Raw genomic sequence first — 6,392 nt, 5'->3', positions numbered from 1 at the left:
AAAGAAAAGAAAAGAAAAGAAAAGAAAAGAAAAGAAAAGATGCAAATAAAGCTAAGATAGCACTAACCCTTCCTCTCCTTGATGATCACTCTCAATTGTAATATCTTCTTTATAGTCACACTTTTGTTACATTGTTACAAGTGTAGGTAACAGGCTTATACAAAATTTATGTGTTATCTCATCATTTATATTTTTTGTGATTTTTTTTTTACTCAGAGTTGAGAGCTGTAGATATAGCTACATGGGCATCTAATTAATTCATTTTAATTGTTTCGTAGAATTTTATAAATAAACCACAATTTCCCATACCCCCCCCTGCACATTTGTAGCAAATGTGTAGCTTTGTCTTCATGTAGGTCCCTTAACAATTGGAGCAGGGGCTGTCTCAGTCTCTGTTGCCTGCCATTGGATCCCCTTTCCCTACTTGCACTGCCTGGTTGGGCCTCAGTGGGAGAGGATGTGCCTAGTTCTGCTGGAACTAGATGTGCCAGAGTGGGGTGGTCCCCTCAGAGAAGGGGAGGAGGGAGGGGGGTATTTGTAAGGGTGGGACTAGGAAAAGAGGAGGAAAGGGGCTGTGACTAGGATATAAAGTGAATAAAGAATTAAAATTAAAAAATAAACAACAGTTCACACCATACAGTTAGGAAACAACTAAATGAAGGGCATTTGGGTTGTTTCTATTTTTCTCAACTCTTATTCACAGTGCAATAATAAATATCTCAGTCTTGTGCATATCCTTGTGCACACATTTTTCTGGCATGTTCTCTAATGGGAACAGCTGCTCAAAGGGCATGGGCATGATTAACTATCTTCTATTCACCCTTCCCATGAGCACTCTCTACACTCATTGCAACTGTGGCTCTAGGGGCCGAGTCATACGAACTAATCAACAGGCTCCCTCGCCTTCTGCTTCCTCGAGTATTTGGCCAATGAAGACAATCAACAGGAAATGGGGAGAGGGAGGAAACTGGGAGCATGTTATTTATTTCCCTCGTTTCCTCTGTGTGGGATCGCAGCAGGCTGACTACGCAACTCCACTAATGGTCGCAGTCCCAGGCTGTCTCTCCCCCGTTACAGTCCTCTCTAGCTCCAGATCTCAGTAACTGTTTCCTCTGCTTTCATTTCAGTCTACAGCAGCTAGGCCCCACCAGTACTCTTCCTTAGGTGTGCTTGCTAGGTTCATGTCAACATAGCACAAGCTAGCATCCTTTTAGAGCAGTAGTTCTCAAGCTATGGGTCAAGACCCCTTTAGGGGTCCCATATCAGATATCCTGCATATCAAATATTTACATTATGATTCATAATATTAGCAAACTTACAGTTTACTGACAGGATCCTGGCTGAGACAAGTAGCATCAGCTTCACAGTCTTTGCAGCTTGCTCCCTTAGTGACTTTTCTTTTTCAGGATTATTTTTGCCATTTTTAATTATGTATATGTCTATATGTCTATATATCTATGTCTGGGTCTATGCACATGCATGCTGGTGCCCATGCAGCACTGGAGTTACAGGCAGTTGTGGGCTACCTGCCATGGAGGCTGGGACTCAAATTTGGGTGGGTCCTCTGCAAGGTGAGTATCTATTCTTAACCATCAAGCCATCTCTCCAGTCCCTGCTTTCTGTGGCTGAGACAAAATATCTGACAAGAGGCAACTTAAAGGGAAGGTTCCTTTCTGCTTACCATACATGGGGATACAGACCACTGCAGTGGGGAAGGTATGACAGCAGTGCAGGAAGCATCCTGCCTCCATCAGTAGGCAGAGACAGATGCATGCTGGGACTATTCTCCTCCCTTTTGCACAGTTAAGGCCCCTGTCCCATAGAATGGTTTCCTCCATGTTCAGAGTAGGTTTTCCTATCTCAGTTAACCAACTGTAGAAGGTCCCTCACAGACATGTGCAGAGGCTTACACGGCCCATTTAGGTTCATATATTTGAATGTTTGGTTCCCAGCTGGTGGACTATGTAGGAAGGATTAAGAGGCATGGCCTTGTTGGAAAAGGTATATCCCAGCTGGTGGGCTTTGAGGTTTCAAAAACCCATGCCAGGCCCAGTGTCTCCCTCTCTGCCTCCTGCCTGCATGTCAGAATGTAAGCTAGCAGCTCCAGCACCATATTCTCTCCTATGAGGATGGACTGACCCTCTAAAACTGTAAACAAAGCCCCCAACTAAATGCCTTCTCTTACAAGTTGAATTGGTCATGGTATCTCTTCACAGTAGTAGAATAGTAACTAAGAAAGAAGAGTTGGTACCGGGAGTGGGGTGTTTAACAGGTCTGCCAATATTGCTTGTTGGCAGAATATGGACTTTGGGACTTTGGATTGGAAATCAGTTGAGTGTGTAAGTGGGGCTTAATAGACATTATAGTGGGAGTTTGGAAGACAGTAGTGTTGAGAGGAATGTGGACTGTAGAGGTCTACCACAAGAGGTTTCCGAGGGGAACAACATTAGCAATTGGGCAAGAGACCATGCTTGTGATACTTTGACAAAGAATGTAACTGAGTTCTGCCCTTGTCCAAAAAGTCTGCAGGAGTCTAAATTGAAGAGTTTTGGATCAATGTCATTGGCAGAGGACGTTTCAGGAGAACCTAGTATTGATTGTGCCATGTGGTCATTAGCGATCACTCTTGTACAGATTTACAATGGAAATTTAATCTTGTGCTAAAAGAGGTAAGCATTTAAAAAAGAAAAGAGTCAGTTGCTAAATGGAATAAAGGAAGGGGTGATCTTAGAGCAAGATCCCATTCAGCTAAGGTTCCAATTTGTGAAAAGCAAAGCGTATGTAGCAAAGGAAACCAACGAGTCAAAGGCTATGTGACTGTAATTCAAGCAGGTATGGTGGTCTGGCTTTGGCTCCGGGTTTCCCCCTTCGCTCCCATTCCTTCCTTTTGATATGGCCATATATATTTTGTGCCATTATGTGTTGGAATTGTGTGATTTAGTTTGTGGTTTTACAGGGGATTATAGTTAAGAAATTGCCTTGGGTCTTCAAAAGAGACCTTAGACTTTTAAATAGTGTTGACACTGTGAAGAACTATGGGGACTTTTGAAGTTGGACTAAATGTCTTTTGTATCATGATATGGCTAAAATCCTTTGGGGGCCAGGGAGTGCAGTGTGGTTTGAATGACAATAGCCCCTATAGGACCATATTTGAATGTTTGATTCCCAATTGGTGGACTGTTTAAAGAAGGATCAGGAGGTGTGGCCTTGTTGGAGGAAGTATGTCACTGGGAGAGGGTTTTGAGGTTTTTGAAAGCCCAGCCATTCCCAATTACTGCCCTCTCCCCTGCTTCCTCCATCCCTACCCCAACCCCTCTCTTCTCTGCCCCCTGCCTACCAATTGGAGTGTAATCTCTTAGCTACTGCTCCAGCACTATGTCTGTCTTCTTGCCATAGTGCTTCCCATAATGGTAGGAATGGCCTAGCCTTCTGAACCTATAAGCAACCTCTCAGCTAAAATTCTTTCTTTTATAAGTTGCTTTGGTCATGGTTTTTCATCACAGCAATAGGACTGTAACTAGGACAGTAGCTTCCTCTCCTTTTTATCAGAATTAGTTTATGAGGAATAACCCAAAGATCTTACAAGATTATTTTCTGAAACTCTCCTACAAAACTCTCATTCCCAATAGTGCTCAAATCAGATTAGTCTGGGTTATTATTTAATAGTAGTCAGTTTCCTGGTTGTTGTCAAGTCATAGTATGAAACAGTTCTGATTATCTATTTCATGAGTTTTCAGAAGTATTATAAAGGAGGTGGTTCTGCCACTCTGTCACAATGATGGCCTTGCACAGATCCATGTGGCTCACAGAGGTCAAGAACACAGCACAGTAGCCAGCTTTAGAGGCACTCACTCTCCATCTTAGGGAACACCAACTGTGTTGAACAAAGTCAGCCTGAGACAGCGTCTCATCTGCCATGATGAAGCCTAAGCTTTCAGCCTCAACTATGTCATATTCCCATCACCCTTAGCACCTGACATCCCCACTTAGGGCACAGCTACAGGCTATAAAACTCCTAGATACCATCTACAACTGAACAACCTATCTGGCCCACTTCATTTTGGTATCATCTTGTGACAAGGTACCTGCTTGTGACTCTGAACCTGCCTTTGCTGCCTATGTAAGTAGGATAACAAGCCCTCCTTCCCAATGCTGCTTAGAGGTTGCACTTCACATTAGCATGCTGCTGCAGATGACATTCTCTGGGATTTTCAAAGTTGAAATACCACTTGTTATTCTAAGAAAAATTTGACTTGGCTCTTGTTTTCTTATTGAGTTCTGTGAAAGGCATCTCTATTTGAAAGAACCGGCATTGTTTTTACAGACACCTCCTTTTCTGTTGTTTATAAGTTACCATTTTTAGGTCTGAGTGTTATCATTTTCTTTATGTAATCTATCTCCAGGCACACTGTATTTCTGAGTCTTCAATTCCTATGAAAATTTTTGACATACCTATATTTCTAATATTGCCTGTGCTCTGATCTCTTTCTCTTGTCTGTATAGATCTGTTCGTCTCTCTGTTTATCTGGTACCTGTCTATATGCATGCACCTCTTTATGTAAAGTCATTGTATTTACTCTGTGGTACATATGGAACTTTTTCCTATCTTTACCACTCTGCCTGTCTTTTCAGGATTGTCTCAGATCCTATCTCTAGTTTGTTAATTTGTTCTTCACCTGCATTTAATTTTCTGCTGTAAAAATCCAGTATGGGGGCTGGGGAGAGGTTAAGAGTTCTTCCTGCTTTTTCAGAGGACCTCAGTTCAGATCCCAGCACCCACACTGCCTGCAACCCCAGCTCCAGGGGATCCAATGCGCTCTTCTGGCCTTTGAGGGTACATGCTGATCATGTGCATACACTGATCATGCACGCACGCGCGCGCGCGCGCACACACACACACACACACAAATAATAAAATAAATATTTTAAAATCCAATGTCTTTGTATTTCTAATGACTAATTTTATTCTATAAGTGTTAGTGGTTTCTTTTTCTCTTTGCTCTTTACTTATATCTTAATAATTCTTTAAGTCTATCATTTATTCTTTCATATTCACATTATGTAACTCCAATTCTTAGGTATTTAGTTATCTTTTTATCACAGCTGTTCTAGATGGATCATTCCTTCATTTATTTCGCTGTGGGTGCTCATATTCTATCATGCCAACACTTCATTTCTAATGTTCTCATCTGACTGTGGGTGGCACCCCATAACACACACACACACACACACACACACACACACACACACACATGCATGCACCAGCTACAACTTATTGCTATTGTTTTTATTCCATATTCCCTGGGTCTCTGCAGATTTTTCCCTTTTCTTGGAAATCCAGCCACTCATTAAAAGTTGGTTTTATACCTACCTCCTCCAGCATCTCTGGATGTTTGTTTGGAAAGGTTTGGTGCATTTTTAGTCTTTTCTCTTGCTCTAACCACAAGCCGAAGAGAACATGCTGTGTGCAGTAGAGTTCAAACTATGTCATTAGTGAACCAACTAATACTAAGAACGCCAATGTGTGCCTTGTGAACTTACATATGAAAGACAGCATGATTTTTTAGAATCATCTTAGGCCTTTGGGTCCCAGAGAAACCACTTTGAGTTTTAGCTCTGCAAAGTTTAATGCTTATGTGACCTCAAATAACTTAGAATTCCCAAGATTCGATCTTGAAATGCAGATTTTGACAACTCATGGTTGCTAGCTGTGCCAAACCCAAATACATGCATTAAGATATATTTAGTACAAAAATATTTCTGAGTTCTATGACCCAATTCGTTCTTTCTACCAAAGAAGCAGATTTACTTTGCCTCAACTTGTTGACTCAGAATCATCCCTTCAAACCCTGTGAGGAGCAGGTGTGGCAGCAGTCCCAAGATGGCACCTGGGACTGCAGCTCAGTCTTATGACTTGCACCTGACTTCCTCATACACCTGAAAATAGCCACGACCATCATGAGAGCTGCGCAGGTGCACCATGATGCTGGCGGTGTAAACAAGTCCATATTTGGTGGAGAAATGCCCCTACCGCCCTGATTGGCTGAAGCTGCGTGTCTGGTGAGGTGGCATGGCCTGCCGTGAGTGGATGGGGGCTGAGAGTATATAAGCAGACCTCCCTGGGTGCCCGGGGTCCCCACCGTAGCAGCATCAAGGTGTTCCTGCAATAAAGGCTGTTGAGAAGAATCCGACCACCGTGTTGTGTTTTCCCCAGTGACCAGGGTGGCCTGGGGCCTGTCATCAGAGGACCAAGACTTCTGCGCACCATCAGGACAGCCTCACAGTCGCATCTTTCCCTTAGAGGCTCACTCTAAAAAGAAGTCAGGAGAGATGAGTGTGAAGTCCCAGAAGCAAATGCAAAGCACCTCCCATGAAAACCTTTACACACATCC

The sequence above is a fragment of the Mus musculus genome, chromosome 7, assembly GCF_000001635.26.
Source record: "Mus musculus strain C57BL/6J chromosome 7, GRCm38.p6 C57BL/6J".
NCBI classification, from domain to species: domain Eukaryota; kingdom Metazoa; phylum Chordata; class Mammalia; order Rodentia; family Muridae; genus Mus; species Mus musculus.
The sequence above is the reverse complement of the archived record's forward strand: the minus strand, read 5'-3'. Positions refer to the sequence as shown.